This window comes from Chiloscyllium punctatum, chromosome 24 (assembly GCF_047496795.1).
Source record: "Chiloscyllium punctatum isolate Juve2018m chromosome 24, sChiPun1.3, whole genome shotgun sequence".
Taxonomy (NCBI): Eukaryota; Metazoa; Chordata; class Chondrichthyes; order Orectolobiformes; family Hemiscylliidae; genus Chiloscyllium; species Chiloscyllium punctatum.
This window is the reverse complement of record NC_092762.1, coordinates 1740727-1767281: the sequence shown is the minus strand read 5'-3', so window position 1 is coordinate 1767281 and position 26555 is coordinate 1740727.

Here is a 26555-nt window from a genome sequence, read left to right as displayed (position 1 = left end):
TGTGATGGTTACTGTACAGTGGGAGGGATGTCGGGCCGTGATGGTTACTGTACAGTGGGAGGTATGTCTGGGTGTGATGGTTACTGTACAGTGGGAGGTATGTCGGGGTGTTTTGGTTACTGTACAGTGGGAGGTATGTCGGACTGTGATGGTTACTTTACAGTGGGAGGTATGTCGGGGTGTGATGGTTACTGTACAGTGGGAGGTATGTCGGAGTGTGATGGTTACTGTACAGTGGGAGGTATGTCGGGCTGTGATGGTTACTGTACAGTGGGAGGTATGTCGGGCTGTGATGGTTACTGTACAGTGGGAGGTATGTCGGGCTGTGATGGTTACTGTACAGTGGGAGGTATGTCGGGGTGTGATGGTTACTGTACATTGGGAGGTATGTCGGGCCGTGATGGTTACTATACAGTGGGAGGTATGTCGGGCTGTGATGGTTACTGTAGAGTGGGAGGTATGTCGGGGTGTGATGGTTACTGTACAGTGGGAGGTATGTCAGGCTGAAATGGTTACTGTACAGTGGGAGGTATGTCAGGCTGTGATGGTTACTGTACAGTGAGAGGTATGTCGGGGTGTGATGGTTACTGTACAGTGGGAGGTATGTCGGGCCATGATGGTTACTGTACAGTGGGAGGTATGTCGGGGTGTGATGGTTACTGTACAGTGGGAGGTATGTCGGGGTGTGATGGTTACTCTACAGTGGGAGGTATGTCGGGGTGTGATGGTTACAGTACAGTGGGAGGTATGTCGGTTTGTGATGGTTACTGTACAGTGGGAGGGATGTCGGGCCGTGATGGTTACTGTACAGTGGGAGGTATGTCTGGGTGTGATGGTTACTGTACAGTGGGAGGTATGTCGGGGTGTGTATGTTACTGTACAGTGGGAGGTATGTCGGACTGTGATGGTTACTGTACAGTGGGAGGTATGTTGGGGTGTGATGGTTACTGTACAGTGGGAGGTATGTCGGGGTGTGATGGTTACTGTGCAGGGGGAGGTATGTCGGGGTGTGATGGTTACTGTACAGTGGGAGGTATGTCGGGCTGTGATGGTTACTGTACAGTGGGAGGTATGTCGGGCTGTGATGGTTACTGTACAGAGGGAGGTATGTTGGGGTGTGATGGTTACTGTAGAGTGGGAGGTATATCGGTCTGTGATGGTTACTGTACAGTGGGAGGGATGTCGGGCCGTGATGGTTACTGTACAGTGGGAGGTATGTCTGGGTGTGATGGTTACTGTACAGTGGGAGGTATGTCGGGGTGTGTTGGTTACTGTACAGTGGGAGGTATGTCGGACTGTGATGGTTACTGTACAGTGGGAGGTATGTCGGGGTGTGATGGTTACTGTACAGTGGGAGGTATGTCGGGCTGTGATGGTTACTGTAGAGTGGGAGGTATGTCGGGCTGTGATGGTTACTGTACAGTGGGAGGTATGTCGGGCTGTGATGTTTACTGTACAGTGGGAGGTATGTCGGGGTGTGATGGTTACTGTACAGTGGGAGGTATGTCGGGCCGTGATGGTTACTATACAGTGGGAGGTATGTCGGGCTGTGATGGTTACTGTAGAGTGGGAGGTATGTCGGGGTGTGATGGTTACTGTACAGTGGGAGGTATGTCAGGCTGAAATGGTTACTGTACAGTGGGAGGTATGTCAGGCTGTGATGGTTACTGTACAGTGAGAGGTATGTCGGGGTGTGATGGTTACTGTACATTGGGAGGTATGTCGGGGTGTGATGGTTACTGTAAAGGAGGAGGAATGTCGGGGTGTGATGGTTACTGTACAGAGGGAGGTATGTCGGGCCGTGATGGTTAATGTACAGTGGGAGGTATGTCGGGGTGTGATGGTTACTCTACAGTGGGAGGTATGTCGGGCTGTGATGGTTACTGTACAGTGGGAGGTATGTCGGGGTGTGATGGTTACTGTACAGTGGGAGGTATGTCGGGGTGTGATGGTTATTGTACAGTGGGAGGTATGTCGGGCTGTGATGGTTACAGTACAGTGGGAGGTATGTCGGGGTGTGATGGTTACAGTACAGTGGGAGGCTTTTTCGGGCTGTGATGGTTACTGTGCAGTGGGAGGTATGTCGGGGTGTGATGGTTACTGTACAGGGGGAGGTATGTCGGGGTGTGATGGTTACTGTACAGTGGGAGGTATATCGGGGTGTGATGGTTACAGTACAGTGGGAGGTATGGCGGGGTGTGATGCTTACTGTACGGTGGGAGGTATGTCGGGCTGTGATGGTTACTGTAAAGTGGTAGGTATGTCGGGCTGTGATGGTTACTGTAAAGTGGGAGGTATGTCGGGGTGTGATGGTTACTGTACAGTGGGAGGTATGTCGGGGTGTGATGGTTACTGTACAGTGGGAGGGATGTCAGACCGTGATGGTTACTGTACAGTGGGAGGTATGTCGGTCTGTGATGGTTACTGTACAGAGGGAGGTATGTCGGGGTGTGATGGTTACTGTACAGTGGGAGGTATGTCGGGCCGTGATGGTTACTGTACAGTGGGAGGTATGTCGGGGTGTGATGGGTACTGTACAGTGGGAGGTATGTCGGGCTGTGATGGTTACTGTACAGTGGGAGGTATGTCGAGGTGTGATGGTTACTGTACAGTGGGAGGTATGTCGGGGTGGGATGGTTACTGTACAGTGGGAGGTATGCTGGGGTGTGATGATTACTGTACAGTGGGAGGTATGTCGAGGTGTGATGGTTAATGTACAGTGGGAGGTATGTCGGTGTGTGATGGTTACTGTACAGAGGGAGGTATGTCGGGGTGTGATGGTTACTCTACAGTGGGAGGTATGTCGGCGTGTGATGGTTACAGTACAGTGGGAGGTATGTCGGGCCGTGATGGTTACTGTACAGTGGGAGGTATGTCTGGGTGTGATGGTTACTGTACAGTGGGAGGTATGTCGGGGTGTGTTGGTTACTGTACAGTGGGAGGTATGTCGGACTGTGATGGTTACTGTACAGAGGGAGGTATGTCAGGCTGTGATGGTTACTGTACAGTGGGAGGTATGTCGGGCCGTGATGGTTACTGTACAGTGGGAGGTATATCGGGCCGTGATGGTTACTGTACAGTGGGAGGTATGTCGGACTGTGATGGTTACTGTACAGTGGGAGGTATGTCGGACTGTGATGGTTACTGTACAGTGGGAGGTATGTCGGGCCGTGATGGTTACTGTACAGTGGGAGGTATGTCTGGGTGTGATGGTTACTGTACAGTGGGAGGTATGTTGGGGTGTGATGGTTACTGTACAGTGGGAGGTATGTCGGGGTGTGATGGTTACTGTGCAGGGGGAGGTATGTCGGGGTGTGATGGTTACTGTACAGTGGGAGGTATGTCGGGCTGTGATGGTTACTGTACAGTGGGAGGTATGTCGGGTTGTGATGGTTACTGTACAGAGGGAGGTATGTTGGGGTGTGATGGTTACTGTACAGTGGGAGGTATATCGGTCTGTGATGGTTACTGTACAGTGGGAGGGATGTCGGGCCGTGATGGTTACTGTACAGTGGGAGGTATGTCTGGGTGTGATGGTTACTGTACAGTGGGAGGTATGTCGGGGTGTTTTGGTTACTGTACAGTGGGAGGTATGTCGGACTGTGATGGTTACTTTACAGTGGGAGGTATGTCGGGGTGTGATGGTTACTGTACAGTGGGAGGTATGTCGGAGTGTGATGGTTACTGTACAGTGGGAGGTATGTCGGGCTGTGATGGTTACTGTACAGTGGGAGGTATGTCGGGCTGTGATGGTTACTGTACAGTGGGAGGTATGTCGGGCTGTGATGGTTACTGTACAGTGGGAGGTATGTCGGGGTGTGATGGTTACTGTACATTGGGAGGTATGTCGGGCCGTGATGGTTACTATACAGTGGGAGGTATGTCGGGCTGTGATGGTTACTGTAGAGTGGGAGGTATGTCGGGGTGTGATGGTTACTGTACAGTGGGAGGTATGTCAGGCTGAAATGGTTACTGTACAGTGGGAGGTATGTCAGGCTGTGATGGTTACTGTACAGTGAGAGGTATGTCGGGGTGTGATGGTTACTGTACAGTGGGAGGTATGTCGGGCCATGATGGTTACTGTACATTGGGAGGTATGTCGGGGTGTGATGGTTACTGTACAGGAGGAGGTATGTCGGGGTGTGATGGTTACTGTACAGAGGGAGGTATGTCGGGCCGTGATGGTTAATGTACAGTGGGAGGTATGTCGGGGTGTGATGGTTACTGTACAGTGGGAGGTATGTCGGGCTGTGATGGTTACTGTACAGTGGGAGGTATGTCGGGGTGTGATGGTTACTGTACAGTGGGAGGTATGTCGGGGTGTGATGGTTACTGTACAGTGGGAGGTATGTCAGGGTGTGATGGTTACAGTACAGTGGGAGGTATGTCGGGGTGTGATGGTTACTGTACAGGGGGAGGTATGTCGGGGTGTGATGGTTACTGTACAGTGGGAGGTATATCGGGGTGTGATGGTTACTGTACAGTGGGAGGTATGGCGGGGCGTGATGGTTACTGTACGGTGGGAGGTATGTCGGGCTGTGATGGTTACTGTACAGTGGGAGGTATGTCGGGGTGTGATGGTTACTGTACAGTGGAAGGTATGTCGGGCTGTGATGGTTACTGTAAAGTGGGAGGTATGTCGGGGTGTGATGGTTACTGTACAGTGGGAGGTATGTCGGGGTGTGATGGTTACTGTACAGTGGGAGGTACAAAAAGCAAGGTACCGCTTGGACCCCACCAGCCTGAGCACACAAAACCCTAAGCACCGTGTCCAGCTATGGGCATGAATATTTTTCATTTTAATTTATTCGTAGAATATGATTGGGATGGTATTTATTGCCCATCCCATATTGTCCTTGAGAAGGTGGGGGTGAGCTGCCATATTGACCCACTGCCGTCCATGTGCTGTAGATGTGCATTCCGGATGGACGTTGAAACAGTGACACTGACAGAATAGCAATTTCGTGGGTGGCTTGAAATGGAACGTGAATTTGGTGATGATCCCATGTGTCTGCTTCCCTTGTCCTTCTTGATTGTCGTGGTTTCGGAGGTATGTTGTAAGGAGCCTTGGTAAATTTCTGCATAGCACCGTGTAGATGGCAGACTTTGCTGCTACTGAGTGTCAGTGGGTGAGGGTTGAAGCTGCATTCACACAGGCAAATGGGGGTATTTCATCACACACACATTCAATATGTGTCTTATAGATGGCGTGCAGGCTTTCAGAAACCATGAGGTAAGTTATTTCTGCAGGATTCCTAGCTCCTGACATATTCTTGTTGCCAATCAATTTAAATGTATCAAAGCGTGGAACTGGCAAAAGCACAACCGGTCAGACAACATCTGAGGTACAGGAGAATCGACGTTTTAGTATAATCCCTTCACAGGAATGGTAATGAAATGGATAACGGGAATCCCTGGGATACTGCTCGGTGGGTGTTCAGTTATGGTGGTGGCATTGAACGTTGGAAGATATGGTTCAATTTTCTATTGTTAGAGGTAATCATTGCCTGGCACGTGTGTAATGCAAATGGTATTGTCACTGTTAAGCACACACCTGCATATTTCCAGGTCCTGTTGCATTTGGACAAGGACTGCTTCAGGATCTGAGTAAATCACGAATGGTGTTGAACATTGTCCAATCATTGGCAAACATTCCCACTTGTGACTTCACAGTGTAGGAATGGTCATTTATGATTGGGCCATGGGCAAAGAGAACTCTTATGGCTCATCGATGCTGTCCCTCTCTCTAAGCTAGGAAACTTGTTTCTAGTTCTACCTGGTCCAGATTTGTCTAACAACATATCTAAGCAGAATAATGTTACAGTATCTTCCCCATGGAGCTGAGGGAGGACTTGGTTAGCTCAATCAGTTGTACAGCTCGATATTAATGCCTACAGCGTGGGTTCAATTCCTGCACTGACTGGGGTGACTAAAGGACTGTCCTCTCCCTTACTTGAGGCATGATGACTGTGCAGTTAAACTGCCACCAGTCATCTCTGTCTAACGAGAGAGCAGCCCTATCACCCTGTCGGGGTATGGTGCACTACCTTTCCAATTTTGATCTTCAGGTTTACTCAGAAACCCCTCTCCGAGGAACTGCTGCAGGCCTGTCGTGGAGCTGAGATGTCTGCTTCCCACCAACCCCAGCCACCTTCCTTTCAGATATAACTTCAGCCAGTGCAGACGATTCCGATTTGCTCCAGTTTTGCTGTTAATCCTGGTAACGACATTTGGTCAAATGCAGTTATGATGCTGTTCAGTGCAGTCATTGTCGCCAACCCTCGAGATTTCAGCTGTGTGTTTTCTTGTTGTACATCATTAAACCCAGGGTTCAATGAGCCCAAGGGATGAGAGCCCAAACTGAGCTTCAGTGATCAGGTTGGTGTTGAGGAAGTGCTGCTTGATCCCACTGTAGATGATATCTTCATCAATTTATTAATGACAGGGATTAGAGCAATGGGGCAATCATTGAATTGTCTGATGTTTTGTCTGTGTGTGTACAGGACATACCCGGACACACAAGGATTTATCCCCTGGCCTGATGGTAAGGGTAAAGTGGAGCGTATGCCAGGCATGGACAGTGAAAATTATGCAGAGTAAAAAATCTGCTTCTGTAAGTTATGACTCACAACACTTCACATAGGCTAGTGCCGAGTTCTAGATCTCTTTGAAATCTGTTCCGTTTAGAATGGTGATAGTATTTCTCACATGTGCACTCATGCGTATCACGCACACACACACACTTCACAACATAAAAGTGGGGCTTTATCTCCGGAAATACTGTGTGCGGTAGTCACTGTTCCCAATATGGTCATCACGCAATGTGTCTGCAGCTGGTAGATTGGTGAAGATGAGGTAAAGTATGTTTCTCCCTGTCAGTCGTTCCCTCCTGACCCAGTGCAGACCCAGTCAAGCAGCTATGACCGTTTGAACCCAACCACCTCAATCAGCAATGCTGCGGCTGAGCCCTTCTGGGTAGTGGTTTTAAAGTGGCCCACTCATTATGGATTCTCCAGACTTGCTTTCCGATCTCTGTAACATCGCCAAGACTGGATTCATCTCTCTCTAAAATCTCCAGCCTTGCTTTCCTACCTCTGTAACATCTCCAGCCTTGCCTTCCTCTCTCTGTTACATCTCCAGCGTTGCTTTCCTATCTCTGTATCATCTCCAGACTTTCCTCTCTCTCCGTAACATCTCCAGCCTTGCTTTCACATCTCTGTAACATCTCCAGATTTGCTTTACTCTCTCTGTAACATCTACAGATTTGCTTTACTCTCTATGTAACATCTCCAGCCTTGCTGTCCTCTCTCTGCGCAACGTCGCCAGCCTTGCTTTCCTCTCTCTTCGCAACATATCCAGCCTTGTTTTTGTATCTCTGTAACATCCCTAGCCTTGCATTCCTCTCTCTGTAAAATCTCCTGCCTTCCTTTCCCATCTCTGTATCATCTCCAGCCTTGCTTTCCTCTCTCTGTAACATCCCTAGCCTTGCTTTCAAATTTCTGTAACATCTCCAGCATTGCTTTCCTATCTCTGTATCATCCCTGGCCTTGCTTTCTTAGCACTGTAACATCTCCATCCTTGCTTTCGTCTCTCTCCGCAACATCTCCAGCCTTGCTTTTGTATCTCTGTAATATCTCTAGCCTTGTTTTTCTATCTCTGTAAAATCTCCTGCCATCCTTTCCTTTCTCTGTAACATCTCCAGTCTTGCTTTCCTCTCTCTGTAATATCTCTAGCCTTGCGTTTGTATCTCTGTATCATCTCCGGCCTTGCTTTCCTATCTCTATAACATCTCCAGCATTGCTTTCCTATCTCTATATTGTCTCGAGACTTGCTTTCCTTACTCTGTAACATCTCCAGTGTTGCTTTCCTATCTCGGTATCATCTCCAGACCTTCCTCTCTCTCCTTAACATTTCCAGCCTTGCTTGCACATCTCTGTAACATCTACAGATTTGCATTCCTCTCTGTATAACATCTCCAGATTTGCTTTCCTCTCTCTGTAAAATCTCCAGATTTGCTTTCCTCTCTATGTAATATCTCCAGTCTTGCTGTCCTCTCTCTCCGCAACGTCTCCAGCCTTGCTGTCCCCTCTCTCCGCAACATTTCCAGCCTTGCTTTTGTATCTCTGCAGTATCTCTAGCCTTGCTTTCCTATATCTGTATCGTCTCCAGAATGCTTTCCTATCTCTGTAACATCTCCAGCCTTGTTTTCACATCTATGTAACCGCTCCAGACTTGCTTTCCCAACTCTGTAACATCTCTAGCTTCGTGTTTGTATCTCTGTAACATCTCCTGCCTTGCTTTCCATTTTCTATAAAATCTCAAGCATTGCTTTCCTCTGTCTGTAACATCTTCAGCCTTGCTTTCCTTTTTCTGTAAAGTCTCCAGCCTTGCTTTTTGTATCTCTGTAACATCTCCAGCCTTGCTTTCCTCTCTCTGTAACATATCTAGTCTTGCTTTCGTATCTCTGTAAAATCTCCTGCCTTCCTTTCCTTTCTCTGTAAAGTCTCTAACCTTGCTTTCCTCTCTCTCCGCAACATCTCCAGCCTTGCTTTTGTATCTCTGTATCATCTCCAGCCTTGCTTTCCTCTCTCTGTAACATCCCTAGCCTTGCATTCCTAACTGTAACATCTCCAGCCTTGCTTTCCAATCTCTGCAACATCTGCAGCATTGTTTTCCGGTCTCTGTAACATCTCCGGTCTTGATTTCCTATCTCTGTAACATCTCCATCCTTGCTTTCCTATCTCTGTATCGTCTCCAGACTTGCTTTCCTCTCTCTGTAACATCTCCGGTCGTGCTTTCCTATCGCTGTAACATCTCTCGCCTTGCTTTCCTATCACTGTAACATATCCAGCCTTGCTTTCCTATCTCTGTAACATTCCGGCCTTGCTTTCCTATCTCTGTAACATCTCCAGCCCAACTATCCTATTTCTGTAAAATCTCTAGCCTTGCTTTCCTATCACTATAACATCTCCAGCCTTGCTTTCCTCTATCTCCGCAACATCTCTAGCCTTGCATTTGTATCTCTGTAACATCTCTAGTCTTGCTTTCGTATCTCTGTAAATTCTCGTTCCTTCATTCTCTGCAACACCTCCAGCATTGCTTTCCTATCTCTGTAACATCTCCATCCTTGCTTTCGCCTCTCTCCGCAACATCTCCAGCCTTGCTTTTGTATCTGTGTAATATCTCTAGCCTTGTTTTTCTATCTCTGTAAAATCTCCTGCCATCCTTTCCTTTCTCTGTAACATCTCCAGCCTTGCTTGCCTCTCTCTGTGACATCTCTAGCCTTGCTTTCCTATCTCTGTAACATCTCCAGTCTTGCTTTCCTTTTTCTGTAAAATCTCTAGCCTTGCCTGCCGATCACTGTAACATCTCCAGTCTTGCTTTCCTCTCTCTGTAACATCTCCAGCGTTGCCTTCCTATCTCTGTATCATCTCCAGACTTTCCTCTCTCTCCGTAACATCTCCAGCCTTGCTTTCACATCTCTGTAACATCTCCAGATTTGCATTCCTCTCTATGTAACATCTCCAGCCTTGCTGTCCTCTCGCTCCACAACGTCTCCAGCCTTGCTTTTGTATCTCTGTTACACCTCTAGCCTTGCTTTCCGATCTCTGTAAAATCTGCTGCCTTCCTTTCCTTTCTCAGTAACATCTCCAGCCTTGCTTACCGTTTTCTGTAACATCTCTAGCCTTGCATTCCTAACTCTGTAACCTCTTGATCCTTGCTTTCCTATCACTGTAACATCTCCAGCCGTGCTTTCCTATCAAAGTAACATATGCAGCCTGGCTTTCCTATCTCTTTAACATCTCCAGCATTGCTTACCGTTTTCTGTAACATCTCTAGCCTTGCATTCCTAACTCTGTAACATCTTGATCCTTGCTTTCCTATCACTGTAACATCTCCAGCCGTGCTTTCCTATCAAAGTAACATATCCAGCCTTGCTTTCCTATCTCTTTAACATCTCCAGTCATGCTTTCCGATCTCTGCAACATTTCCAGCATTGCTTTCCTCTCTCTGTAACATCCCTAGCCTTCCTTTCCTTTCTCTGTAACATCTCCAAGCTTGCTTTCCTCTCTCTGTAATATCTCTAGCCTTGCTTTCCTATCTCTGTAAAATCTCCAGCCTTCCCTTCCTTACTCTGTAACATCTCTGGCCCTGCTTTCCTTTCTCAGTAACATCTCCAGACTTGCTTTCCTCTCTCTCTGTAACATCTCCAGCCTTGCGTTCCTCTCTCTGTAACATCTCCAGCCTTGCTTTCCTATCTCTATATCATCTCCAACCTTGCTTTCCTTTTTCTGTAACGTCTCTAGCCATGCTTTCGTATCACTGTAACATCTCCAGCCTTGCTTTCCTATCACTGTATCGTATCCAGACTTGCTTTCCTCTCTCTGTAACACCTCCAGCCTTGCATTCCTTTCTCTGTAACATATCCAATCATGCTTTCCTATCTCTGCTACATCTCTAACCTTGCTTTCCTATCTCTGTAACATCTCCAGCCTTGCTTTCCTTTCTCTGTAAAATCTCCAGTCTTGCTTTCCTCTCTCTCCACAACATCTCCAGCCTTGCTTTTGTATCTCTGTAACATCTCCAGCCTTGCTTTCCTCTCTCTGTAACATCTCCAGCCTTGCATTCCTTTCTCTGTAAACATATTCAATCATGCTTTCCTATCTCTGCAACATCTCTAGCCTTGCTTTCCTATTTCTGTATCATTTCTGGCCTTGCTTTCCTATCTCTGTAAAATCTCCAGACTTGCTTTCCCAGCTCTGTACGATCACCAGCCTTGCTTTCCAATCTCTGCAACATTTCCAGCCTTGCTTTCCTATATCTGTATCGTCTCCAGAATGCTTTCCTATCTCTGTAACATCTCCAGCCTTGTTATCACATCTCTGGAACCGCTCCAGACTTGCTTTCCCAACTCTGTAACATCTCTAGCCTTGTGTTTGTATCTCTGTATGATCTCCGGCCTTGCTTTCATATCTCTGTAACATCTCCAGCATTGCTCTCCATTTTCTGTTACATCTCAATCATTGCTTTTCTATCTCTGCAACCAATGCAGTCATGCTTTCCTATCTCTGCAACATCTCCAGCCTTGCTTTCCTTTTTCCGTAAAGTCTCTAGCCTTGCTTTCCAATCACTGTAACATCTCCAGCCTTGCTCTCCTATCTCTCCACAACATCTCCAAACTTGCTTTTGTATCTCTGTAACATCTCCAGTCTTGCTTTCCTCTCTCTCTGCAACATGTCCAGCCTTGCTTTTGTATCTCTGTAACATCACCAGCCTTGCTTTCCTCTCTCTGTAACATCTCTAGCCTTGCTTTCCAATCCCTGTAACATCTCCAGCCTTGCTTTCCAATCTCTGTAACATCTCCATCCTTGCTTTCCTATCTCTGTATCGTCTCCAGACTTGCTTTCCTCTCTCTGTAACATCTCCAGCCCTGCTTTCTTTTTTCTGTAAAATCTCTAACCTTGCTTTCCTATCTCTGTAACATCTCCAGCCTTGCTTTCGTATCTCTGTAAAATCTCCTGCCTTCCTTTCCTTTCTTTGTAACATCTCCAGCCTTGCTTTCCTCTCTCTGTAACATATCCAGTCATGCTTTCCTATCTCTGTAACATCTCCAGCCTTGCCTTCCTATCTCTGCAACATCTCCAGCATTGTTTTCCTATCTCTGTAACATCTCCAGCCTTGCTTTCCTTTTTCTGTAAAATCTCTAGCCTTGCCTGCCGATCACTGTAACATCTCCATCCTTGCTTTCCTCTCTCTGTAACATCTCCAGCGTTGCCTTCCTATCTCTGTATCATCTCCAGACTTTCCTCTCTCTCCGTAATATCTCCAGCCTTGCTTTCACATCTCTATAACATCTCCAGATTTGCATTCCTCTCTGTATAACATCTCCAGCCTTGCTGTCCTCTCTCTCCGCAACGTCTCCAGCCTTCCTTTTGTATCTCTGTAACATCTCTAGCCTTGCTTTCCGATCTCTGTAAAATCTGCTGTCTTCCTTTCCTTTCTCAGTAACATCTCCAGCCTTGCTTTCCTCTCTCTGTAAAATCTCTAGCCTTGTGTTTGTATCTCTGTATCATCTCCGGCCTTGCTTTCCTATCCCTTTAACATCTCCAGCATTGCTTACCTTTTTCTGTAATATCTCTAGCCTTGCATTCCCAAATCTGTAACATCTTGAGCCTTGCCTTCCTATCAAAGTAACATATGCAGCCTTGCTTTCCTATCTCTTTATCGTCTCCAGACTTGCTTTCCTCTCTCTGTAACATCTCCAGCCTTGCATTCCTTTCTCTGTAACATATCCAGTCATGCTTTCCTATCACTGCAACACCTCCAGCATTGCTTTCCATTTTCTGTAACATCTCAAGCATTGCTTTTCTATCTCTGCAACATATCCAGTCATGCTTTCCAATCTCTGTAACATCTCCAGCCTTGCTTTCCTCTGTCTGTAACATTCAAAGCCTTGCTTTCCTTTTTCTGTAAAGTCTCTAGCCTTGCTTTCCTATCACTGTAACATCTCCAGCCTTGCTTTCCTCTCACTGTAACATCTCCAGCCTTGCTTTCCTATCTCTCCGCAACATCTCCAAACTTGCTTTTGTATCTCTGTAACATCTCTAGTCTTGCTTTCCTCTCTCTCCACAACATCTCCAGCCTTGCTTTCCTGTCTCTGTAACATCTCTAGTCTTGCTTTCGTATCTCTGTAAAATCTCCGGCCTTCCTTTCCTTTCTCTGTAACATCTCCAGCCTTGCTTTCCTCTCTCTGTGACATCTCTAGCCTTGCTTTCCTATCTCTGTAACATATCCAGTCATGCTTTCCTATCTCTGTAACATCTCCATCCTTGCTTTCCTATCTCTGTATCGTCTCCAGACTTGCTTTCCTCTCTCTGTAACATCTCCCGTCTTGCTTTCCTATCACTGTAACATCTCCAGCCTTGCTTTCCTATCTCTGTAACATCTCTAGCGTTGCTTTCCTATCACTGTAACATCTCCAGCTTTGCTTTCCTATCTCTGCAACATCTCCAGCATTGTTTTCCTATCTGGGTGACATCTCCAGCCTTGCTTTCCTTTTTCTGTAAAATCTCTCGCCTTGCCTGCCTATCACTGTAACATCACCAGTCTTGCTTTCCTATCTCTCCGCAACATCTCCAGCCTTACTTTCCTCTCTCTGTAACATCTCCAGCGTTGCCTTCCTATTTCTGTATCATCTCCAGATTTTCCTCTCTCTCCGTAATATCTCCAGCCTTGGTTTCACATCTCTGTAACATCTCCAGATTTGCATTCCTCTCTCTGTAACATCTCCAGATTTGCATTCCTCTCTCTGTAACATCTCCTGATATGCATTCCTCTCTATGTAACATCTCCAGCCTTGCTGTCCTCTCTCTCCGCAACGTCTCCAGCCTTGCTTTTGTATCTCTGTAACACCTCTAGCCTTGCTTTCCGATCTCTGTAAAATCTGTTGCCTTCCTTTCCTTTCTCAGTAACATCTCCAGCATTGCTTTCCTATCTCTGTAACATCTCCAGCCTTGCATTCCTTTTTCTGTAAAATCTCTAGTCTTGCTTTCCTCTGTCTCCACAACATTTCCAGTCTTGCTTTCCTCTCTCTGTAACATCTCCAGCCTTGCTTTCCTATCACTGTAACATCTCCAGCCTTGCTTTCCTCTCTCTGTAATATCTCTAGCCTTGCTTTCCTATCTTTGTAAAATCTCCTGCCTTACCTTCCTTACTCTGTAAAATCTCCGGCCCTGCTTTCCTTTCTCGGTAACATCTCCAGCCTTGATTTCCTATCACTTAAACATCTCCAGCCTTGCTTTCCTATCACTTAAACATCTCCAGCCTTGCTTTCCTATCACTGTGTCGTATCCAGAGTTGTTTTCCTCTCTCTGTGACATCTCCAGCCTTGCATTCCTTTCTCTGTAACATATCCGATCATGCATTCCTCTCTCTGTAACATCTCCAGCCTTTGCTTTTGTTTCTCTGTAACGTCTCCAGCCTTGCTTTCCTATCGCTGTAACATCTCCAACATTGCTTTTGTTTCTCTGTAACGTCTCCAGCCTTGCGTTCCTCTCTCTGTAACATCTCCAGCCTTGCTTTTGTTTCTCTGTAACGTCTCCAGCCTTGCGTTCCTCTCTCTGTAACATCTCCAGCCTTTGCTTTTGTTTCTCTGTAACGTCTCCAGCCTTGCATTCCTATCTCTGTAACATCTCCAACATTGCTTTCCTGTCTCTGTAAAATCTCCAGACTTGCTTTCCCACCTCTGCAATATCTCCAGCCTTGCTTTCTTATCTCTGTATCGTCTCCAGAATGCTTTCCTATCTCTGTAACATTTCCAGCCTTGTTTTCACAACTCTGTAACCGCTCCAGACTTGCATTCCCAATTCTGTAACATCTCTAGCCTTGTGTTTGTATCTCTGTATCATCTCCGGCCTTGCTTTCATGTCTCTGTAACATCTCAAGCATTGCTTTCCTGTCTCTGTAACATCTCCAGCCTTGTTTTCCTCTGTCTGTAACATCGCTAGCCTTGCTTTCCTATCTCTGTAACATATCCAGCCTTGCTTTCCTATCTCTGTAACATCTCTAGTCTTGTTTCCTATCTCTGCAACATCTCCAGCATTGCTTTCCTGTCTCTGTAAAATCTCCAGCATTGCTTTCCCACCTCTGCAACTTCTCCAGCCTTGCTTTCCTATCTCTGTAACATCTCTAGACTTGCTTTACTATCACTGTAACATCTCCAGCCTTGCTTTCCTCTCTCTCTGCAACATCTCCAAACTTGCTTTTGTATCTCTGTAACATCTCTAGCCTTGCTTTCCTATCTCTGTAAAATCTCCTGCCTTCCCTTCCTTACTCTGTAACATCTCCGGCCTTGCTTTCCTATCTCTCCGCAATATCTCCAACCTTGCTTTTGTATCTCTGTAACATCTCCAGCCTTTCTTTCCTATCTCTGTAACATCTCCAGCATTGCTTTCCTATCTCTGTAAAATCTCCAGATTTGCTTTCCCAGCTCTGTACGATCACCAGCCTTGCTTTCCAATCTCTGCAGTATCTCAAGCCTTGCTTTCCTATATCTGTATCGTCTTCAGAATGCTTTCCTACCTCTGTAACATCTCCAGCCTTGTTTTCACATCTCTGTAACCGCTCCAGACTTGCTTTCCCAACTCTGTAACATCTCTAGCCTTGTGTTTGTATCTCTGTATCATCTCCGGCCTTGCTTTCATATCTCTGTTACATCTCCAGCATTGCTCTCCATTTTCTGTAACATCTCATGCATTGCTTTCCTATCTCTGTAACATCTCCAGCCTTGCTTTCCTATCTCTGTAACGTCTCCAGCCTTGCTTTCCTTTTTCTGTAAAATCTCTAGCCTTGCTTTCCTATCACTGTAACTTCTCCAGCCTTGCTTTCCTATCTCTCCGCAACATCTCCAGCCTTGCTTTTGTATCTCTGTAACATGTCTAGCCTTGCTTTCCTATCTCTGTAAAATCTCCTGCCTTCATATCCTTTCTCTGTAACTTCTCCAGCCTTGCTTTCCTCTCTCTGTAACATCTCTAGCCTTGCTCTCCACTCTCTGTAATATCTCCAGCCTTGCTTTCCTATCTCTCCGCAACATCTCTAGCCTTGCTTTCCTATCTCTGTATCATCTCTGGCCTTGCTTTCCTTTTTCTGTAACATATCTCGACTTGCTTTCCGATCACTGTAACATCTGCAGCCTTGCATTCCTGTCTGTGCAACAACTCCAGCCTTGCTTTCCTCTCTCTCTGTAACATCTCCAGCCTTGCGTTCCTAGCTCAGTAACATCTCCAGCATTGCTTTCCTGTCTCTGTAAAATCTTCAGACTTGCTTTCCCAGCTCTGTACGATCTCCAGCCTTGCTTTCCCAACTCTGTAACATCTCTAGCCTTGTGTTTGTATCTCTGTATGATCTCTGGCCTTGCTTTCATATCTCTGTAACATCTCAAGCATTGCTTTCCTTTTTCTGTAACATCTCCAGCCTTGCTCTCCTCTGTCTTTAACATCTCCAGCCTTGCTTTCCTTTTTCTGTAAAATTTCTAGCCTTTCTTTCCTATCACTGTAACATCTCCAGCCTTGCTTTCCTATCTCTGTAATATCTCTAGCCTTGCTTTCCTATCTCTGTAAAATGTCCTGCCTTCACTTCCTTACTCTGTAACATCTCCGGCCCTGCTTTCCTTTCTCGGTAACATCTCCAGCCTTGCTTTCCTTTTTCTGTAACATCTCTAGCCTTGCTTTCCTTTCTCTGTAACATCGCTAGCCTTGCTTTCCTATCTCTGAAAAATGTCCTGCCATCCTTTCCTTTCTCTGTAACATCTCCAGCCTTGCTTTCCTATCTCCGTAATATCTCTAGTCTTGCTTTCCTATCTCTGTAAAATCTCCTGCCTTACCTTCCTTACTCTGTAACATCTCCGGCCCTGCTTTCCTTTCTCGGTAACATCTCCAACCTTGCTTTCCTTTTTCTGTAACATCTCTAGCCTTGCTTTCCTATCACTGCATCATCTCCAGCCTTGCTTTCCTATTAACTGTATCGTATCCAGACTTGCTTTCCTATCTCTGCAACATCTCCAGCCTTGCTTTCCTTTTTCTGTAACATCTCTAGCCTTGCTTTCCTATCACTGTAACGTCTCCAGCCTTGCATTCCTATCTCTGCAACATCTCCAGACTTGCTTTCCTCTCTCTCTGTAACATCTCCAGCCTTGCGTTACTCTCTCTCTGTAACATCTCCAGCCTTGCGTTCCTCTCTCTCTGTAACATCTCCAGCATTGCTTTCCTGTCTGTAAGATCTCCAGACTTGCTTTCCCACCTCTGCAACATCTCCAGCCTTGCTTTCTTATCTCTGTAACCGCTCCAGACTTGCATTCCCAATTCTGTAACATCTCTAGCCTTGTGTTTGTATCTCTGCATCATCTCTAGCCTTGCTTTCCTTTCTCTGTAACATCTCCAGCCTTGCTTTCCTCTGTCTGTAACATCGCTAGCCTTGCTTTCCTATTTCTGTAAAATCTCCAGCCCTGCATTCCTATCTCTGTAACATCTCTAGTCTTGCTTTCCTATCACTGTAACATCTCCATCCTTGCTTTCCTCTCTCTCCGCAACATCTCCAACCTTGCTTTTGTATCTCTGTAACATCTCTAGCCTTGCTTTCCTATCACTGTAAAATCTCCTGCCTTTCCTTCCTTACTCTGTAACATCTCCAACCTTGCTTTTCTATCTCTGTAACATCTCCAGCCTTGTTTTCACATCTCTGTAACCGCTCCAGACTTGCTTTCCCAACTCTGTAACATCTCTAGCCTTGTGTTTGTATCTCTGTATCATCTCCGGCCTTGCTTTCCTATCTCTGTAACATCTCCAGCATTGCTTTCCTATCTCTCCACAACATCTCCAAACTTGCTTTTGTATCTCTGTAACATCTCTAGTCTTGCTTTCCTCTCTCTCCACAACATCTCCAGCCTTGCTTTCCTGTCTCTGTAACATCTCTAGTCTTGCTTTCCACTCTCTGAAATATCGTTAGCCTTGCTTTCCTATCTCTGTAAAATCTCCTGCCTTTCCTTCCTTACTCTGTAAAATCTCCTGCCTTTCCTTCCTTACTCTGTAATATCTCCAGCCTTGCTTTCCTATCTCTCCGCAACATCTCCAGCCTTGCTTTTATATCTTTGTAACATCTCCAGCCTTGCTTTACTCTCTCTGTAACATCTCTAGCCTTGCTTTCCTATCTCTGTAAAATGTCCTGCCTTCCCTTCCTTTCTCTGTAACATCTCCAGCCTTGCTTTCCTCTCTCTGTAACATCTCCAGCCTTGCATTCCTTTCTCTGTAACATATCCAATCATGCTTTCTTATCTCTGCAACATCTCTAGCTTTGCGTTCCTCTCTCTGTAACATCTCTAGCCTTGCTTTCCTATCTCTGTATCATCTCTGGCCTTGCTTTCCTTTTTCTGTAACATATCTAGCCTTGCTTTCCTATCACTGTACCATCACCAGCCTTACCTTCCTGTCTCTGTATCGTCTCCAGACTTGCTTTCCTATTTTTGTAACATCGCCAGCCTTGCATTCCTGTCGTTCCAACATCTCTAGACTTGCTTTCCTCTCTCTCTGTAAAATCTCCAGCCTTGCGTTCCTTTCTCTGTAACATCTCCAGCCTTGCTTTCCTGTCTTTGTAACAACTCAAGCATTGCTTTCCTATCTCTGTAACATCTCCAGACTTGCTTTCCTCTCTCTGTAACATCTCCAGCCTTGCTTTCCTGTCTTTGTAACATCTCAAGCATTGCTTTCCTATCTCTGTAACATCTCCAGACTTGCATTCCCATCTCTGTACCATGTCCAGCATTGCTTTCCTATCTCTGCAACATCTCCAGCCTTGCTTTCCAATCTCTGTAACATCTCCAGCCTGGCTTTCCTCTCTCTGTAACTTCTCCAACCTGTCTTTCCTGTCTCTGTAACATCTCCAGCCTTGCTTTCCTTTCTCTGTAACATCTCGAGCTTTGCTTTTCTCTGTAACATCTCCAGCCTTGCTTTCCTATCTCTGTATCATCTCCAGCCTTGCTTTCCTCTCTGTGTAACGTCTCCAGCCTTGCGTTCCTACCTCTGTGACATCTCCAGACTTGCATTCACATCTCTTTAGCATCTTCAACCTTTTCTATGTAGTTCTCAGTATCTCAGATGATCCGGAGTACTTCCAGCTCCATCTCCCGAAAGTGTCTCCCAGCACCTGGAGCTGGGTGCACTTCCCAAACACGTGTATTCATCACGAAGTTGAAGTCTCCCTGAACTGCCACATCCTGCAGGAGGAACATGCGACTGCCCTAACTGCCATCTCGACTGCTGTAAGACTAGAGTTCAAAGGAGTTTACCTGAGCTTATCTGCACCTTTTGTTGAGCTGCTGCTCACTGAAACCAATCAAATCAAAGCACGACTACCTACTCTGCTACTGGCAGCATGTCTATGGACAAATCCACATTTAGTTTTGGCGAGGGAAGGAGGGAGACACTGCAGGAAAAAAGTGTTAGGGCCTGAAGCACTCCTTGACACCAGGCACATAATGACCTTTTCGTCAGTGCAGGTCACCGCTTGACCTTGGAAGGTGTCTTACTGAGGTCTTCCTTCTAGTAGTGGTGACTGCGCTGATGCAAGTATTCCACCGACATCCAAACCGCGTTTTCGCATTCCTCTTGTCTTTTCTGACGATTAGTACTGCATTTCTGAATACCTTGAATCTATTGATTACATTCCAAACTGCGTCTCACTCTCTCGGGAAAGAGGTTGAAATTTCACTGAATACAGGCTATTGGGAAAAAAAGTTTACCTTTGGACATATGAGCGACAGTATGCCGATCCGCTCACTGTCTGTTTTTTCCTTTCAATTTGCATATATTTATTCTGACAACCCTCCATTCCACTTTCCTACATTTTCCCCATAACACTTGTTTAAAAATCTGTCCATCTCAGCCTTGAAGATATTTAGTGATCGAGCCTCATCAGCCTTCACAATTTTCTACAGTTGTTTTCCTCCCACTGATGTGAGACTTGGTGGTCTTTAAACCCATTGCCTTTTTTTTCTCACACTGTGTGGAAATTGAAACTACATTAAATTCAATCACACCAACTCTGTGGCCAGATCCCAAATAAAAAAAAACACAAAGATTTTAGGAGCCTGCAAACTCTTCCCTCATCTTCCACATCAGCCTAGGGTACAGTTCATCCGGATCTAGGGATTTGCCACTTTTTATCCTGCATAAACGTCCAATTCTTCCTCAGCTTGTGTGTCACTTTGCTTAAAGCACTCTATTAGGGCCTGAGTGAATCCAGGAACTGCTTCTTCAAAGTGAAGCACGTGTTTAACATATTCTCTGGCTCTGTACTCAGGCTGCATCCTCGGGCCCTAATACTCCCTATTCTTTCGCTTGTCCTTAGTAAACCGATAAAATGTCTTTGGATTATTGAAGCTATTGCCCGCTAATGCTTTTTTAACCCCATTTTAATTCTTCCACTAACTTTCATGAGATTAGCCCTACATGTTCACTGCTCTTCTGGCACCTATTTTTGTATCTGATACGTATTGATATAAGAAGTTCTCTGGAATAAATGTCAAGACATATTTTCCCTCTTAAAAATATTCACTGCCCTCATGAATGTTTGGAATTGAAATGCCTGAATACAATGATCCTATTACTGGATTTACACAACTCAATGAATTGGTTACATGTCTGCTCCTGTACACATGGGTTAGGGGAGGCAGTATATCTCCGTAACAGCCTCGAGGGATGAATTGAGGAAAAACACATGGCTGAGGGGCAGCAGTTGGCCATTTGGCTGCACCATTCAGAATGCTCATGACTGATCTGACTTTGTCTGTCCATCCGTCTCCTGTCTGTTCCCAATAAACATTTACTCTCCTGTCCATCAAAGATCAGTCAAGCTCATAAGACCATAAGATCATAAGAGCAAAAGATATAGGAGTGGAATTAAGGACATTCGGCCCATCGAGTCCACTCCGCCATTCAATCATGGCTGATGGGCATTTCAACTCCACTTAACCGCATTCTCCCCGTAGCTCAGGCTTATGCACTTAATGGTAAGGTCCTGGGGAGTGTTGCTAAACAAAGAAGCCTTGGAATGCAGGGTCATAGCTCTCTGAAAGTGGAGTCACAGGTAGATAGGACAGTGAAGAAGGCGTTTGTTATGCTTTCCTTTATTGGTCAGAGTATTAAGTACAAGAATAGGGAGGTCATGTTGCGACTGTACAGGACATTGGTAAGGCAACTGTTGGGATATTGCGTGCAATTCTAGTCACCTACCTATTGGAAAGATGTTATGGTGCTTGAAAGGGTTCAGAAAAGATTTACAAGGATGTTGCCGGGGTTGGAGGATTTGAGCTGTAGGGAGAGGCTGAACATGCTGGGACTGTTTTCCCCGGAGCGTCGGAGGCTGAGGGGTGTCCTTATGCAGGTTTTACAAAATCATGAGGGGCATGGATAGAATAAATAGACAAAGTCTTTTCCCTGGGGTCGGGAGTCCAGAACTAGATTGCATAGGTTTATGGTGATAGGGGAAATATATAAAAGAGACCTAAGGGGCAACTTTTTCACGCAGAGGGTGGTACGTGTATGGAATGAGCTGCCAGAGGATGTGGTGGAGGCTGGTACAATTGCAACATTTAAGAAGCATTTGGATGGGTATATGAATAGGAAGAGTTTGGAGGGATATGGGCCGAGTGCTGGGAGGTGGGAGTAGATTGGGTTAGGATATCTGGTCGGCATGGACAGGTTGGACTGAAGGGTCTGCTTCCATGCTGTACATCTCTATGACTTTATAAAAGAGTCTTCACTGCTCCCTGAGGATGAGGACACCACAGGAAGCAGAACACTAAAGTGAAAGGGACGTCCTTATTTCTTTGTGGGACCTGTTATTTTAAAACTGAACATCAAATCACCACATCTTTTCAGAAATAAGGAAAGAATAATTAGAAATAAACATAAACTATTCCGGACTCCAAACCTGTCCCACATTGCCACTGACTCTTTCAAATGGAATATGTATCAAACCCAGCCTCTTCTGCTGTCTCAGGAAGAGAGCACCTGATAGCATAACACCACATGAGCATGAACAATGTAGCAGAATGAGGCCATTCAATCATTTCTTATATGTTCCTCAACGTCATTCTCCTGGCTTCCCCGGAGAATCTTTGATCCCCTTACAAATCAAAAGCTTATCTATTTGTGTCTTAATGACACTCATGTCTGTGAGAGTGTGTTTGTGTCCCCATCTGCTTGTCATCTGTGTATTTGTGCGTCTACGTCTGTCTTTCTGTGTATCAGCCTATGTGTTGTATCTGTGTTTGTGTCTATTTGAGTGTAACTCTATATGTCTGTGTGTGTTTCTACGTGTGAGTCTGCCTATCCCCTTGTATGTGTTGTGTTTGTTCATACGTTGGGGTGTTTACCAATAATTCTGTGTATTTCAGTGTCTGCATCTGTATTTTTTGGGGGGAAGTGAAAGGACTGTTGTTGGAACTGCCAGTGGGTTGAAACTAAGAATTGTCTTTCACTGAGCACTGTTCCTTAATCGGTCAGTGGGATATGGATGTTTCAGAAACTTCATGCGTGGCATCCCAGTATACTCCATCTTGTACTAGTGTCCTCCCCACATGTTTGGGTTAGGGGGGTGAGGGAATGGATATTAGCAACTCCACCACCCGGCTTGGCCATTCCTGCCCTATTCCAGGCTGTTTCTCTTGGAATGGGAGAAAGGGAGGGAGGGAGTGAGGGCAGGAGTGGGTGGCCCTGCTGTTAGTGCTGGTGTAAGTGGGGCTGGGGGGAATTGTGAGGTGTCTGGAATGAGTCAGTTGACAGTTTTGAATCCATCTAGTGTTATTGTGTGGGGAGATATTGCATGGGTGACAGGGAAAGTGTGGGAAGGAAGTTGCTGAATTCAATAGTGAGAGGAGTAGTACGTGAGCTTTATTTGGAAATAGAGCATGAGGATTGTCTGTGAGTAGGTGCTATAAAAGATACACAGTGAGTGTGAGGGAGCAGAGAGAATACGGTGAGCTTTATCCTTTCAGAGTGGGGAGGATATTGATGCTTGTCCTGTATTGATGGGCATTTCTACAGATCATCTCAGTGTCGAGGTGAGCATTCCCGAATGTCTTGTCCAAGTCTATCATTAATAATGGCACAGACCTGTCCTTCAGATTCCACAGAATCAGTTTAGGTAGAGTTTACAAATAGCAAGGAGAAGCAAATATTGGTGTGTTATATATCGAAACCAAAACGGTTGCAGAAAATCTGAGCATCATATGTTCTGGAAATTAGATATGTAAGTATCATGGATACTGCGGTTTTACTGGTTAGTCTCAAGTTGCATCTAAACTGCATTAACTAAGTGACTGCACACATTGTGAAAAATAAATTCTGTAAGTGTATTTGAGGTGGGTTTAAGAGTATGTTGTGAAGCAAACTAGAGAGCAGGTTATTTTGGATTTGGTGTTGTGTGATCAGAAGGATGAATTAATAACCCTGCTCTGAAACAGCTTTTAAGGAATAGTGACATTAATAAGGTGCATTTGACATGGTATCTGCACATAATATAGAATGCTTGAACATTCTGGTCAAACGTCATGGTATCCTGGAGGGTCAAGTTCGCTCCAGTGAATTGGGAAAGTACAATATAACATTCAGTGGGACACAAGCAATGGTTGTTAGAGTCAGAGAGTCCGACAACATGGAGACAGGCCCTTCCATTCCGATCAAAATGTACATCCACGCAAACCCCATTTGCCTGCCATTGCCCTGCATCTTTCTAACCCTTTCCTGTCCGTATATTTGTCCAAATGCCTTTTAAATTTTGCGAATGTTCCCGCCTCAACCACTTCAGCTGGCACATCATTCCATATGCGTACCACCCTGTGTATAAAACAGTTGCTCCTCCAGTTCTCTTTTATTGTTTCCCCTCTGACCTTAAACTGATGCCCTCTAGTCCGTGATTGCACAACCCCTGGGCAAAAAAAAAGTGTGTTCACTCTGTCCATCCCTCCCATGATCTTATACACTTCTACCAGATTCCCCCTCAGCCTCATACATCTTAAGTAAAAGGTCCTAGCTTGTCCAACCTTCCCAATAACTCAGACCATTGAGTCCTTCGCTATATTTATGTAAATTTCTTCTGCACTCTTTCCAGTTTAATGACATCCTTCCTATAGCAAAGTGAACAAAACTGAACATAACGCTACAAATATGGCTTCAACAGCATCCTGTAAAACTGCAACGTAACTCGTTAATGTCAATACTCCATGATATACCCTGATGAAGAACAGTGTGCCAAACGCTTTCTTCACTGCCCTGTCTACCTCTGAGACAACTTTCAGAGAACCATTCACCTGAATCCCAAGGTCCCTCTGTTCCACTATACTCCTTAGGACCCAACCATTCACCAGGAAACTCCAACCTTGATTTGACTTTCTAAAATGCAGGAACTTACACTGATCTACATTAAAATCCATTTGCCATTTCTCAGCCACTTCTCCAGCTGATCAAGATACTGCTGCATTTTCTCAAATTTCTGATAACCTTCTTCACTCTCGATGATGCTAATTTTCTTGTCATCTTCAAACTTACAAATCATGCCTGTACATTCTCATCTACATCATAGATATATGTAATATCTAGTGGTCACAGCACTAAACCGTGAGGCATTCCACTAGTCACAGGCCTCCAGGCTGACAAGCATCCTTCTGCTATTACCCCTGCTTCCTACCTTCAAGACAATTTTGTATCTAATTTGGCAGCTCCACCTCAATTTCAGGTGATCTAAACTTCCAGAACAGCGTACCATATGGAACCTTTTTGAAGGCCTTACTGGAATCCATATAGACTACGTATACCACCCGGACCTCCTCAACGTTGCTGCTCACATCATCAAAGAATTCAAACAAATTTGTGAGCCATGATCTCCCATGCACAAAGCTGTGCTGAGTTTGATGATGGGCTTTTGCCTGAAACATTGATTTTCCTGTTCCTCGGATGCTGTTTGACCTGCTGTGATTTTCTAGCACTACTCTAATCTTACTCCTAATCACACCCTGTCTTTCCAAATGCATGTATATCTTATCTCTCAGAACCATTTCCAGTAAGTTACCTACTACAGATTTTAGGTTTCCTGGTCTATAGTTCCCAGGTTTTTCGTCGTAGCCCTTCTTGAGTAAGGACACAGCATTCGCTACCCTCCAGTCCTCCGGGACCTCACCTGTTGGCCAAGTATGATGCAAAAATATCAGCCAGGGACCCCGCAATTCCTTCCCTGTCCTCCTGCAGTGTTCCTGAATATATCTGGTCAGGACCAAGAGATTTATAGAAATAAAAAGTCTGAAAAATACATCTATTTATTTCAGGTACAAACACCACAGAAAGGGGAAGTGACAAAATGATTTTTAACATAACAAATTCGAAAATGTATTAATCATAGGAAGTGGCTTCAGAAGAATTTCAGTCATTGTGGGAACTTGAGAATTTTCAGAAATTCACGATCCAGAAACAAGGGCAACGAAACTGATAAGGAAATCAGAAAGAGAACTTGAATGCTAACAAACAGGAACAAAAAACCACTGCATAAATCTACAATCTGTATTTCAAAGGAAACAAAATAAAAGCAAGGTCAAATATGGAAATTTGTAATCAGGAGAGGAGTGTTTATTGTGAAGAACAGGGAAATCGTCAAGAAAATAATCAGTTACTATGCATCTGTCTTCATGGATTAAGATCCACAAAATCACCCAGTAATACCAAGTGATCATGTAGGGCTTGTGCAACGAGAGACATAAAGTCAATTTATATCAGTAAAAAGGTAGTATTTGAAAAAGTGACTGGATTGAGCATGGCTAAGTCTGACAATCCTGGTGTACTTCATATTAAAATGTCAGACATAAGTCAGTAATAGACGTATTAATTGCACTGTTGATGACTGGCTGTTTTATTTTCCTGTGGTTTCTGAAGAGGCCGGAAGCCATTGCAGATAAATAATAGTTAGTGAACGTGGTCCAAGCACGATAGATTAATGGAAGGGAGCTGAGCATCTATAAAAGGGAAGAAGACATAGTTTGGAGACCTGCTGATCAATTAACTTGACATCTGCAGGGAAACTGTTGGAATCTATTATACAGCGTGTGGTATTGGATACTTAGAAATTAACAGCAACAATGGAGAGGATCCGTATGTATTTCTGACAGACGTCTAACTAGACGCGCTATTAATTGTTAGACCCCAACTACTACCCCCTGAGAAAAATAACAGGAAGTGACTTCACCACAGGAAATAACATCACCACAGGAAATGACATCAACATCCCAAAGAAACCCAAACATACGAATAGAAAGCATGAATTTTCAACATTGCTTCGCATGAGGTCCTCTGAAGATGTTACCTCGTAAGGTAATGAAGTGTCTGGAAATGAACCTTCCAGCTCAGCGAGAAAACCTGCATCCATTGGTGAAAATGTGTTGCTGGAAAAAGCTCACGCCCGAAGCGTCGATTCTCCTGCTCCTTGGATGCTGCCTGACCTGCTGCGCTTTTCCAGCAACACATTTTCAACTCTGATCTCCAGCATCTGCAGTCCTCACTTTCTCCTGCATCCATTGTGTACAGTTTTAGTGACACAATCGGAGAAAGAATATACTGACCACAAAAAAAGAGTGCAGTGGACATTCTGCAGATGAGTCCCACAGATGGCGAGGTTGCCTGATGAGGAAACTCAGTCCATGTTCTCCAGAGTTTCGAAGCGAGATGTGTCACAGTGAAATTTAGAAAATTCACAAAACATATGACAGTTTGGAAATTAACAGAACGCTTCCCTGGCTGTCTTATCCACATTCAGGGCAAATAATGGCAAGATAAGGGATTGGCCACGTAATACGGTAATAATGAGGAAATTCATCACTCGGTGAGAACTGCCTAAAACAGGGGCATACAAACCTGCTGGTAGGGTAGGATGAGGGAGGATCTTCAGATATTCTGCAAGTGTGTCAAGCAGAAAAGAATAACAAGGGAACAGGTGACTTGTCATTAGTGACTTGCCAA